Source organism: Petaurus breviceps, unplaced genomic scaffold, assembly GCF_028583685.1.
Source record: "Petaurus breviceps papuanus isolate PSGF00001 unplaced genomic scaffold, PetGlider_PUasm1.0 171, whole genome shotgun sequence".
In the NCBI taxonomy this organism is placed as follows: domain Eukaryota; kingdom Metazoa; phylum Chordata; class Mammalia; order Diprotodontia; family Petauridae; genus Petaurus; species Petaurus breviceps.
In genome coordinates, this window is record NW_027185754.1 from 1,370,312 (window position 1) to 1,384,568 (window position 14,257).

General features: G+C 34.8%; 1 pseudogene; it reads right to left on the minus strand.

The window, feature by feature from the left end:
* Positions 1–3,647: 3,647 nt before the first annotated feature.
* Positions 3,648–12,569, minus strand: LOC138157215 (isopentenyl-diphosphate Delta-isomerase 1 pseudogene; annotated as a pseudogene).
* Between the last annotated feature and the right edge of the window lie 1,688 nt (positions 12,570–14,257).

Sequence of the window (14,257 nt, forward strand, 5' to 3'; positions counted from 1 at the left end):
ATAGATAGATAGATAGATAGATAGATAGATAGATAGATATAGATATAGATATAGATAGATATAGAAAACAGCAGCACAAAATACCTGAACATTGAGACACTATTCTCCATTCCTCAGGACTAGAGCTCAACTCCAACATAAAATTAACAACCAAGAAATAAGCCACTAAAATGAGTAAGCAAAAAAAGAAAGAACTTGACCATGTATAACTACTATGGTGGTAGAGAAGATCTGGGTTCAAACTCAGAAGAAGACAGTGAAATCAAAACAGCTACTTCTACTTCAAAGAAAAATGTGAAATGGTCACAAGTCCAAAAAGAAAGAGTTCTTAGAAGAGTTTTAAAAGGACTTTAAAAATAAAATGAGAGAGGTTGAGGAAAAATTAAGGGAAAATAGAATACTATAAGAAACTCAAGAAAATCATGAAAAGAAAGTTAACCAATTAGAAAAAGAAACCCAAAAACTTATGAAAGGAAAAATAACTTCTTAAAAATTCGAATATGGCAAAGGGAAGTTAATGACTTTATAAGACATCAAGAAATAATAAAACAAAATGGAAAGAATGAAAAAATTGAAGATAATATGAAATTTTACAGAAAAATAGTTGACCTGGAAACTAGAGCAAGGAGAGAAAATATAAAAATGTTTGCATTATCTGAAAGTTATCATTTTTAAAAAGTCTAACCACTATACTTCAAGACAAATTAAGGAATAATTGCATTGAAGTTTTAGAACTAGAGGGTAAAATAGACATTTTAAAAATCCACCAATGACCACCTAAAAGAAATTCCAAGATGAAAACACACAGGAACATTATAGGTTAGTTTTAAAGTTCCAGGTCAAGCAGAAAATACTATAAGCAACAATACTATAAGAAACAATTGAAATATTGCACAGCTATAGTGAAGAAAACACGAGATTTAGCAGCTTCTACATTAAAAGACCAAAGGGCAAGGAGCATGACATTTGCAACCAAGAATAACTTGCTCAGCAAAGCTGAGTATGATCATGCATGGAAAAAAAAAATTAATGAATTAAAGGACTCTCAGGTATGAATGAGGAAATAACCATAACTAAATGCAAATTTTGACCTATAAGAATCAGAAGAAACATAAGAAGGTAAATATGAAAAAACAATTATAAGGGTTTAATAAGGTCATATTGTTTGTTTCTTATATGGGAAAACATTATATGTAGCTCTTAAGAATGATATCACTTCTAGAATATTTTAAAAGAGTATACATAGATAAAACACTTGGGGTTGAGTTGAGTATGATGGGATAATCCTAAAAAAATATAATTGGGTAGGAAGAGATAAAATGGAGCAATTATTTTATGGAAATGAGGCATGAATACTGGAACTGTTATAGTGAAGGCAGGAGGGCTTAGAAGACTGGTAGTGTTAGAACCTTGTTCTCATCAGAACTGAGTTAAAGAGGAAATGACATATATCTCTAGAAGGGCAGGGAATAGGATAAGAGAGGGAGGGACTCTAAGAAGGTATACATATCAAGAAACAGGAGGGTAAGGGGAGAGGATGAGGGAGGGATTCTCAGAAAGTATGATGATTAAGGAGGCAATGATCAGAAGTAAATTAGACATCTGAGGTGGAACAGGGTAAAAAGAGAGGGAGAGAAGTATACACACTGAGGGAAAATAGCATAGAGGGAAATACACAACTAGTAATCATAACTTTGAATGTGATGGAATGGATTTATTCATAAAATGGAAACATATAGCAGAATGAATTAAAAATCAAAATTCAACAATATGTTGCTTACAAGAGTACATGTAAAAATGAGAGATGCACTTAGACTAAAAATAAAGGGCTGGAGTAGAATTTATTATGCTTCAGCTGATGCAAAAAAATCTGAGGTAATTATCACGATCTCTGACAAAGTTAAAGCTTAAATAGATTTAATTAAAAGATATACACAGGGAAACTACATTATGACAAAATGAACCATAGATAATGAAGTAATATCAATACTAAATCTATATGCAACAAATGCTATGGCAACCAAATTTTTAAAGGAAAAGCTAAATGAATTACAGGTGGAAATAAATAGCTAAACAAAAACACAAATGGGGAACTTCAACTTTCCCTTCTCAGAACTAGATAGGTCTAGCCAAAAATAAATAAGAAACAAGATAAAGAGAGAAATAAAATCTTAGGTAAACTAGATATGATAGATATCTGGAGAGAAACGAATGGGAATAGAAAGGAATATACAGTTTCACAATGATATATGGTACCTTTACAAAAATTGACTATGTACTAGGCTATAAAAACTTTATAGTTAAATGCAGAAAAATGAAAATATTAAATGAATCCTTTTCATATCATAATGCAATAAAAATATATTTAAAAAGGGACCATGGAAATATAGATTAAAATTAATTGGAGATTAAATAGCTTAAACTTAAAGAATGAGTGGGCTAAAGAATGTCATAAAAACAATAAGTATTTTGTGAAGGAGAATGATAATAATGGGACAACATACCCAAACCTACATGATGCAGCAAAAGTAGTAATCAGAGGAAAATTTTTATCTCTAAATACTGGCATCAATAAAATAAAGATCATACCAATGAATTGGGGAGGCAATTTAAAAACCTAGATAAAGAACAAATTAAAAACCTCTGATTAAACATCAAATCAGAAATCCTAAAAATTAAGGGTGACATTAATGAACTTCAGTGTAAGAAAAACAGCAAATTAATAAATAAAACTAGGAGTTGGCTTTATGAAAAAAAATAGATAAAACCATTGGTTAATGTGATTTTTAAAATAAGTAATAAGTAATTAAATTATTTTAAAAGAATCTTCTGTACCAGCTCAGTACCGTTACAGTGATATTATTTCAGCATGTTTCAAAATAGCCAAGCAGATAATAGTAACTAAGAAGTAAACGAATTTCTCTTTTAGATAAAAACTTTTATCTAAACCATGATAGATACTGAAGCATCCTGTCCCAATCATATTAAAACTTAATTTGTGCAAATATGCCACAAACAGATTTTTTAAAAAAACAATCGGGGTTAAGTAACTTGCTCAAGGTTACACAGCCAGTTATTTCTGGCTGTGGTGCTAAATATCAGATCCCAGATTCGATCCCAGGTTATCCCGACTCTGGGGCCAGTGCTCTTACTCACTGTGTCACCTGGCTGCCCCTAAGCAATTGAGGTTAAGTAACTTGCTCAAGGTTACACGGCCAGGTGTTTCTGGGTGGGTGCTAAGTGTCTGAGCCCAGATTCGATCCCAAGTCATCCTGACTCTGGGGCCGGTGCTCTTACTTGCTGTGCTACCTGGCCACCCCAACACAAACAGATATTTTTAGACACATATTAAAAGAAGTTCACCTAGCTAAATTTAAAATATATCTGCAAGCATGTGTAGTTTTATTTCATTTTGAAATAAAATATCTTCCACATGTATACACCTTTTGGACATGTGTACATATAAAGCATACAATTTGTAGTCACCTAGCTAGTGGTCTTTCTACAAATTTGAATAATATACATCCATGATGGTCCTCCTAAAAAAGAACAAAATAATTTAAAAATTATTTAAATGTGGAGTATTCTAGACCCACATTTTTACATTCTAAGAATTTTATAATCTTCAACAAATCTATTCAAGTGATTCAAATTATCCCATCATTTAAAAACAAATGTCCCAACATGATTTTGAATCATGGCATAATCTTAATTTCACCCTTAGTTGCACTTCTCCCAAGAGTTCTTCTAGTTATTTTTTGGTCATATAACAGTAACTTTTAATCTTATTAGGATTTGGATTTAAGGTTACATTCTTCCTCTTAAACAAGATATAATCAATTTCATATTCTCCCCAAATCACATCAGATTGTGCCTTGTGGAAAATTCATGTTAGACAGGAAACACCTTCTGGAGGAACCTGTTCCATGAAGATTCCTAGTTTAGCCTTTAAATGTTTCTGAGCTGCCCATCTTAATCCTTTGGCATTATTTTCTTCCAGTTCTGTTGGGTTGCTTAGTGGATGATGACAATAAGTGTTTGTAAAACAATCTTGAAAAGTAATTTTAGCATCTAATCTTTGCTACAGTTATAATTTGTTTTCTGTATTAAATAAGAAGACAGTAAAAGCTCTATGTAATAATCCTTTATCAATGTTTTAATTCAGGCAGCAGTTCTTTTCAGTCTCTGCACCAATCTTATTACCATTTTCATGATAATATATCACCTCTGCAAGGAGCTGAACTTGCTGCTTGACAAGATTGTTGGTGTTTATTTCAGCCTTTGTTGTGATATGTTTAATCCTTCATAAGCAGCCTCCACTCCTGCAGAGGCTCCACTCTCACTAAGGCTATAGTACTGCAATTCTGCTTTGCCAAGTACACTGGTAGATGAAGAGCTTTCTCTGATTGTTTAGATCACTCTGTATTTGTGTAGATAGTGTTCTGTAATTGTGTTCATATAGTCCCTTAATCTTGGCAAGCAGACAACTAAGTATTTTATAATGTCTGTAGTTATTTTGATAGGATTTCTCTCTCTCTCTCTCTCTCTCTCTCTCTCTCTCTCTCTCTCTTTGTAATAAATTAGAAATGCTAATAATTTATGAGTTCACTTTATATCCTGCAACTTTGTTAAAGTTGTTAATTATTTCAACTGGTTTTTTAAGGTATTCTCTAAGTGTATCATCAAAGTATCTGCAAAGAGTGAGTTTTGTTTCCTCATTGCTTATTGCTATTCTTTCAATTTCTTATTCTTGTCTTATTGTTTTAACTGGTAATTCTGATACAATTATGAATAATAGTGGTGATAATGGACATTCTTGTTTCATCCCTGATCTTATTGGGAAGGCTTCTAGCTTATTCCTAATACAGATAATGTTTACTACTGCTTTTAGATAGATGCTACGTGTCATTTTAAGGAAAACCCCATTTGTTCCTATGCTTTATAGTGTTTTTTTTTAAAGCAATCAGGGTTAAGTAACTTGCTCAGGGTTACACAGCCAGTTATTTTTGTGTGGGTGCCAAGTATCTGAGGCCAGAACCAATCCCAGGTCTCCTGATGCTGGGGCCAGCACTCTTACTCACAGTGCCACCTGGCTGCCCCTAAGCAATTAGGGTTAAGTAACTTGCTCAAGGTTACACAGACAGTTATTTATATTGTTTTTTAATAGGAATAGAATAAATAGATTTAATAGGAATAGAATAAATAATAACAATAGATGTTGTATATTACCAAAAGTTTTTCTGCATCTATTGATATAATCATATAATTTTTGTGGTTTTTGTATCAATCAATCAATTTGTATCAATAAAATAAATTTATGTTTATAGTGTTCTCTAATATTGAACCAGCCTTCTTTCCTGGTATAATCCCACCGGGTCATAGTCTCTGATCTTTGATATAGTATTGTAATCTCTTTACTAATATTTTATTCAAAATTTTTGCATCAGGCAGATTTCTGAAAACCTGGAAAGACTTAAGTGAACTGATGCTGAGTGATGTGAGCAAAACCAATAGAACATTGTACACCATAACAGGAACATTGTGCAATGATCACCTATTATTGGTTTCTCTCTTCTCAGCAATACATGATCCAAGAAAATTCTAAAAGACTCATGATGGAAAATGCTATCCACATCCAGAGAAAGAACCATAGAGGCTGAATGCAGGTTGAAGAGTACTATTTATGCTCGGGAGGGAGGGGGGAGGTTGTTTTTTTTTGTGGCTTTTCCCTTTTCTTCTGTTTCTTTTTTTATAACATGACTAATATACAAATATGTTTACATGATTGCACATGTATTACCTATATCATATTGCTTGCCATCCAAGAAGGTGGGATAAGCGGGAAGGAGGGAAAAAATTTTGAAATTCAAAATCTTATTTAAAAAAGAATGTTAAAAAGTGTCTTTACATGTAATTGGAAAAGAATGCTATCTACAAAAACAATAATTTTTGCATCACTATTCATTTGGGAAATTGACTTACTGTTTTCCCTCACTGTGTTTTCTCTTTTTGGTTTAGGTATCAAAATTATATTTGTGTCCAAAAGGAATTTGGTAGGATTCCTTTTTACTTCTTTTTTTCAAATACTTTATAAAGTAGTGGGATTAATTGCTCCTTAGATGTTTAGTAGAATTCACTTAGAAACATATCTAGTACTGGGGATTTTTTATTATGGAGCCCATTTATGTTTTTCTAAGACAGGTTTGTTTAAGTATTCCATTTCCAATTCTGTTAATCTGGACAGTTTGTTTTTTGTAATAGTCACTTAGATTGTCAGTTTTATTGGCATATAATTGGGCAAAACAACTTCTAATAATTGCTTTAATTTATCTTTATTGGTCATACATCTATTCTTTTCATCCTTTTTTTTTTAAGCAATTGGGGTTAAGTAACTTGCTCAAGGTTACATCCAGGTGTATCTGGATGGGTGCTAAGTGTCTGAGCCCGGATTCGATCCCAGGTCATCCTGACTCTGGGGCCAGTGTTCTTACTCACTGTGCTACCTGGCCACCCCTGCCCTTTTCATTATTGATACTGAAAATTTTATTTTCTTCTTTCTTTTGTACATCAAATTTTAAAATGGTTTATCTATTTTAATGAGTTTTTTTTTTGTAGAACCAGCTCCTAGTTCAATTTATTAGTTCAATTTCTTTTTTACTTCCAATTTTATTCATCTTTTCTTTGATTTTCAGTATTTCCATTTTGGTATTTAATTGGAGATCTTTAATTTTTTTCTACTTTACTTTTTACTTGAATGCCTAGTTCATTGTTCTCTTCTTTCTCTCTTTTATGTGTTTAGAGATATACATTTTCCCCTAAGTGCTTCTTTGGTGACATCCCACAAAATTTTGTTGTCTTTATCTCTAATTTAATTATTGATTGTTTCTATGATTTGTGAAGATTAGGTTATTTAGTTTACAACTAATTCTTAATCTATATTTCCACAGACCTTTGTTGAATATAATTTTGGTCCAAAATGGGTACATTTAATACTTCTGCTTTTCTAAATTTTTGTGAAGTTTTTATGCCCTAACATATGGTTAATTTTTGTGAAAGTGCCATGTACAGCTCAGAAAATGGCATTTCTTTTCTTTTCTGATTCAATTTTCTCCAAAGATTTATCATGTCTAACTTTTCCAAAAAAAATTTATTCATTTCCTTAACTTATTTTTTTTTATTTTATTGTTAGATTTATCTAACTCTATGAAGAGATAATTGAGGTCTTTCAGTAGACTCATTTTACTATCTATTTTATGAATTTGAATGCTATCTTGTTTGGTACTTGGATATTTATTATTGATTTTACTTCATTGTCTATGGAACCTTTTAGCAAGGTGTAGTTTGCCTGCTTCTCTCTTTTAATTAGGACTTTTTTTTCTTTTGCTTCATCTGAGATCATGTTTGCTACACTTGTTTTTTTTACTTCAGTTCATGCATAGTAAATTCTGCGTCAGCCCCTTATTTTAACTGTGTGTTTGTATGTGCATGTTCTATTTCAAGCATGTTTCTTGTAAACAACATGTTGTTGGGTTCTGGTTTTTAATTCATTCTGCTATGCACTTCTGTTTCATGAATGAGTTCCCATTCAGTTATTATTACTGAAGATGTTATGATTATTCAGAAAAAAATGTTTTTAAATTTATAAAGAAAATACATAGGATTGTAAAGTAAACCAATTATATTAAAAATACAGTTATTAAAATATTTATTTAAAAAAACAGATTCATAGGCCCTAGGTTAGAAACTCCTGATTTTTTAGTGTATCTCCTAATATTATGGATGAGAAGTTTGGAAAAAGTTAATCCTTAGTCATATTCCTATAGTCTATGTAAATTTCGATCTGCGTTTCTCTACGTCCTTTTTTCTTTTGTTTTATCCTTCTATCTCTGTCTCTATCTCTCTCTTGTTTTATTTTTCTCTTATTCTCTCTATCTCTGTCTCTCTCTTTTTCTCTCATTCTCTCTTGTCCTGCCTCAAAAGACTTTTTACTGTCTCTCTTAATCTGCCCTTCATTTTATCACCCCCTCTTTTCTTTTAGTCCTTTCCTCTCCTGCTTCCTCATTTGGTAAGATAGATGTCTATACTCAGCTGAGTGTGTGTGTTTCCTTCATTGAACCAATTTATATGAGTTAAGTTCAAGCATTGCTTGCATGACCCACTATTTTCCCTTTCACTATAAAAGCTCTTCCTTTTATATCTTTTGTATGTGAGATAATTTTCCCCATTCTTCCTTACTTTTCTCTGTTTTCCCAGTGCATTCCTCTTTCTTTTCCATTCATTTTTTAAGTTCATCTCAACATAACTGGATCACACCTCCATCTATGTAGAATCCTTCTACCTGCTGTAATAATGATAAAGTTCTTAGGAGTTATGTGTATCATCTTGCCATAAAGAAAGTAAACAGTTCAACTTATTGAATCCTTTATAATTTTTCTTTCATGTTCACCTTTTTTATGCTTCGAGTCTTGTATTTGAAAGTCAGACTTTCTGTTCAGCTATGGTCTTTTCATCAGGAATGCTTGAAAGTTCTCTGTTTCAAAATATATGTGTGTATGTGTGTGTATGCATGCACACATGTACACACACACACATTCCCCCTGGAGAGATTATATTCAGTCTTGCTAGGTAGATTATTCTTGGTTGTAATTCCAGTTCTTTTGCCCTATGCATTCTCACATTCCAAGTCTTTTTTGCTCTTTTAATGTTGTTTGAAGCATTTTCTCTTTGATCTGGGAGCTCTGAAATTTGGCTATAATATTCCTGGGAATTTTCATTTTGGGAATACTTTTAGGAAGTGATCAATGGATTCTTTCAATTTCTACTTTACCTTTTGGCTCTAGGATATTGGGGCAGTTTTTCTTTAAAATATCTTGAAATATGTTGTTTAGTATCTTTTTTGATCATGACTTTTAGGTAGTCCAATAATTCTTAAATTACTTGTATTTGGTCTATTTCCCAGGTCAGTTGTTTTCCTAATGACATATTTCACAATTTACTTCATTTTTTTTCATTCTTTTGACTTTGTTTTATTCTTTCTTGATGCCTCATGGAGTCATTAGTTTCCACTTGCCCTCTAATTTTTAAGAATTTTTTTAGTAAATTTTCATGCCTCTTTTTCCATTTTATCAATTCTGTTTTTTAAGATGTTCTTTTCTTCAGTATTTATGTGTTTCTCTTAAACTGCTAGTTGTCTTTAAATAATATTTTGGGATTGCTCTTATTTCTCTTCCTAATTTTTCCTCTACCATTTGCATTTGATGTTTAAAATCATTTTTGACTCATCCAGGAATTTTTGTTGGTATAACATCAAATTCACTTTTTTTCTTTGAGACTTGGCTTGTACCTGTTTTGACATTATTGTCTTCTGAGATTGTCTTGATCTTCTGTGTCACCGTAGTAGACTTTTATGTTGAGGTTCTTTTTTTGCTTACTCATTTTTCCAACATATTTCTTCCTTTTGAACATTATGTTTAATTTGGGGCTCTATTCCCAGGGTGAGGTGTGGGGGAACTGTCTCAAGATTTAGACTTTTTCACACTGCTCTTTTGGGAGTTTGTTCTGGGGATTGGAAAGTTTTTGGTGAGTCCAAGGTAGTATAATATAAGGAGATGTATAGTCACTACTCCCTTGTGACCTGAGATAATACTGCTCCTCAGGGCCCCTTGTGACTACAAAATAGTAATAATAACAAATTATTCAACACTGCTCCCTTGGGACAGCAAGTCCTCCTTTCTGCCCTGGAACTGTGATTCAGAAGTGGGCATAGTGATTGAAATTGTGAAATATCACCCTGTTTTGGGCCAAGTACTAGCACTGGGGTCCCATGTAGTCTCTTTCTGACCAGCTTCCCAATTCACTTACCACCTCTGCTTTGAGAGCTCCTGACAAAGAAGCTGCTGCTTTCACCACCTCCAATACGCACTGGCTCTGGAGAAGTACCCACCCCAGTGTTGCAGACCTCTGTTTCTGACAGACCTCTCCTGCCAAACTTCAAAGTTGTCTTGAGCTGGATTCCAATTTTTGTTGGCTTTGTCACTCCAGAATCAAATTTGAGGCATTGGGTTTTTTATGCTTTAAAAAAACAATTATTTCTTTTTATTTTTTTAGTTTACATCAGTCATTTCCACAAGATTTTCAGTTACAAATTTTCTTCTCATTTTTCCCCTACCCACAACCCCAAAACAGTGATCCCACTAAATATCCCCTCCCCCAATCTTCTCTCTCCTATGTCTTCCCCACCCCCCCCCTCTAACTTTCCAGTAGGGCATGGTGGATCTCTATGCCCCAGTGGCTGTATATTTTATTTCCCAGTTACATGTAAAATAATAATAGCATATTATAATAATTGATATTGTATTATTATAATATAATAATAACATTATGTATATATGTATTTTTAAACATTTGATTTTAAACCTTTGATTTCAAGATTCCTTCCCTACCTCCCTTGTCACCCATCCTTACTGGGAAGACAAGCAATTCAGCATAGGCTGTACATGTGTAGCCATGCAAAACATTTCCATAGTGGATATATTGTGAAAGACTGACTGTATTTTCCTCCATCCCATCCCACCCCCACTTGTTCTATTTTCTACTTTGATTCTGTCCATTTTCAAAGTGGGTGCTTCCAATTTCCCTCACCCCAGCCTGCCCTCCCCTCCATCATCCCCCCTCTCATCCCCTTCCTCCTACTCTCCTGTAGTGTGAGATACCCTATTTAGTGTGGATGTGATTCCCTCCCTAAGCCAAATTCATTGAGAATAGTGTTGACTCATTCCCTTTTGCCTTCCTGTTCTTCCCCTCCATTGTAGCAGTTTTCCCTTGCCTCTTATATATGAGATAATTTACCCCCATTCTATCTCTCCCCATCTTCTCTCATTATATTCCTCTCTCACCTCTTAATTTCATCTTTTAAATGTCATCCCTTCCTATTCAACTGATCCTATACCCTCTGTATTTGTATACCTGTACACATATATACACATTCTCACATATGCATTCATATGCTCATATACCCTCCTATATAAACATATACATATATAAACATATATATATATATAATATACAATTCTATTCCCTTCAACTAATTTCATACTGAGAAAAGTTTCATCAGCTACAATTATGATTTTTCCATGTATGAATGTAAGTACTTCAACTTTAACAAGTTCCTTATGATTTCTTTTCCCTATGTGAGTTTTCATGCTTCTCTTGCTTCTTGTAATTGAATGTCAAATTTTCTATTCAACTCTGGTTTTTTAATCAAGAATGCTTGAAAGTCCTCTATTCCATTTAATTGCCATATTTCCCCCTGAAACATTATGCTCAGTTTTGCTGGGTAGGTGATCATTGGTTTTAATCCCAGCTTCTTTGACCTCCAGAATATCATATTGAAGTTTTTTGATCCCTCAGTGTAGAAGCTGCCAGATGCGGTGTTATCTTGATTGTGTTTCCATGATATTCAAATTGTTTCTTCCTGGATGCTTGTAATATTTTCTCCTTTATCTAGGAACTCTGGAACCTGGCTATAATACTCCTAGGACTTTTCTTTTGTGGATCTTTTTCAGGAGGTAATCAGTGGATTCTGTCAGCCTCCATTTTGCCCTCTGGTTCTAAAACATTAGGGGAATTTTCCTTGAGAATTTCTTAGTGGATGATTTCTAGGTTCTTTTTTTGATCATGGCTTTCAGGTAGTCCAATAATTTTTAAATTATCTCTCCTGGATCTATTCTCCAGGTGAGTGGTTTTCCCAATGAGATATTTCACTTTGCCTTCTCTTTTTCCATTTGTTTGGATCTGTTTAAGAGTATCTTGATTTCTCATAAAGTCACTAGCTTCCATTTGCTCCAGTCTAATTCTGAAGCAATGATTCCCTTCAGTGAGCTTTTGAGATTCTTTTTCCATCTGGCAAATTCGGCTTTTTAAGGCATTCTTCTCCTCGTTGCCTTTTTGAGCCTCTTTTGCCATTTGAGTTAATCTATTTTTTAAGGTGTTATTTTCTTCAGTCAGGTTGTTGACTCTCATTTTATAATTTTCTTGCATCATTCTCATATCTCTTCCCAATTTTTCCTCCACTTCTGTTATTTGGTTTTCAAAATCCTTCTTAAGCTCCTCTATGGCCAGTAAGCAGCTTATTCTTTTCTTGGAAGCTTCTGGTGCAGGAGTTCTGACTTTACTGTCTTCCTCCTGTTCCATGCTTTGATGCTTTTTGTCCCCAAAAAAGGAGTCCAAAGTTGAATTACTGTGCTTGCCTTGCTTCCCTTGTTTGCTCATGTTGCCACTCAATTACTTGACTTCTGAGCTTTTTGCTACAGTGGAACTCTGCTAGCAGAGGGGGGAGCTTTGTCCCAATTGCTGGGGTTTTCTCAGTTACTGGAGCTATTAGTCGGGTGCCTTCTCTGAAGCCTCCCCACTCTCTGGCAAACTGGTCATGCACCTCAGGACCTCTACCTCAGACTGTGATACTGACCCAAACAGGTTAAAGCAAGAGAGATTACCTCAGACTGGTTGCTTGGTCCCCCTGCAATCACCAGGCCAGGAGCTCTGAAGTAGCCAGGTAGAGGCAGCTGCATGGCCACAGTGCCTCAGCCTCTTCTTGCCCCAGGGACAAAGGCATACTGCTCTCCCAAATTACCAGGTCCCAAATTCCACACTGCACTGACCTCTCACTTTGTCCTTAGCATCTATGGGTTGATAATTCTGAAAACTTCCACAGCTGCTGGTGATCTGAAGTCCCTCCAGTCGAAGGCTTGTTGTGGCTGCCCTGAGGCTAAAACTTCTCGTGTAGGGCTGGGCTTGGCTCCCATAGTGCTGTGCTGGCCCCTTCCTGCAGGCCTGATGGACTGTCTTCAGTGGGAGGTTAGCTTCTCTTTGTCATTTTGTGAGTTCTGTAGCCAACTCCATCCAGTCCCAGCCCTGTAGTGATAGGCCTGGCAATGGGCTTTGTGGTTGGTGGGTCAACTTGCTGCCATGTTGTTCAGGCCTTGCCAAGGCCTCTTCGCTGGCTCCTGTCGTCTTCCAGAATTGTTTTAAAGTTGTTTGAAGGGGAATGTTGGGTGAACTCAGATGCTTCCCCTACTCCTCCACCTTGGTTGTCCCCATCCCCACAAATTCCAGTATTCTTGAAAATTGTTTTGGAAAAGTTGTTTTACAAATTTTAAGATGATAAATAAACAGATTTACTTATTTAAACACATAAAGTGAGAAATTAAGAAATGCTTAAATAAATTGAATTAAAGGCCCAAGTCAGAGAATAGTATGAAAGAAAAACAACTTTCTTCTTTGGTTTGTCCCTGAAATTTTGTACATTGAAAAAAGCCTTACTTAGGGATTGACAGAGTTCATAATCCTCCACCTACAAACCTGAGCATCCTGTGCATGAATTCTGCTACAAATAAGAACTCATCTCAGAGGGTTATGTCTCCTTACAAATCAGGTACAAAATGAGCATATACTCAGGAACAACAACCATTTTAAAAGTCTAATAAACTCTTATTTGGGGGCACCTAGGTGGCACAGTAGATAGCCAGACCTGGAGTCAGGAAAATTCATCTTCCTGAGTTGAAATCTGGCTTCAAACACTTTCAAATTGTGTGACACTGCGCAAGTTCCTCAACCCAGTTTGTCTCATTTCCCTCATTTATAAAATGAGCTGGAGAAGTAAATGGCAAATCACTCCAGTATCTGTGACAAATGGGATCACAAATAGTTAGTTGAACATGACTGAAATGCAGCAACAAACCCCTATTTACCAGATAAATGGAAAACTCAAGAAACTAATTCAAGCAACTGAATTTTTATAAGAAGGAGACAAAGAACAAGGGAATAAGTTAAGATCACAGTTTTTAGTTTTGTGTTTCATGTTGGGGGGGGGGGGAAAGCAATGGTTAGGTGAAAATTCCTGGAATGTTTTAAAGCTGCAAGAGACATTAAAGATCATCTAGCCTGGGTGTTAAACATTTTTGTGTGTCATGGACCACTTGGCAGTCTGGTGGAGCCTACGGAGAACTTCTCAGAAAAATGTTTTTAAATTTATAAAGAAAAACACATAGGATTACAAAGTAAACCAATAATATTAAAAATATAGCTATTGGGGGGTGGAGTCAACATGGCAGAGTAGAAGCAGGATCTCTGAGTGGCTCTGGCTTCCACCTTCCCCAATCAATGTAAAAAGGGGACTTTGAACAAACTTTGGAGCTGCAGAACCCACAAAACGATACAGAGAAGATAACCTCCCTCTGAGGACAGCCCGGCAGGCTGG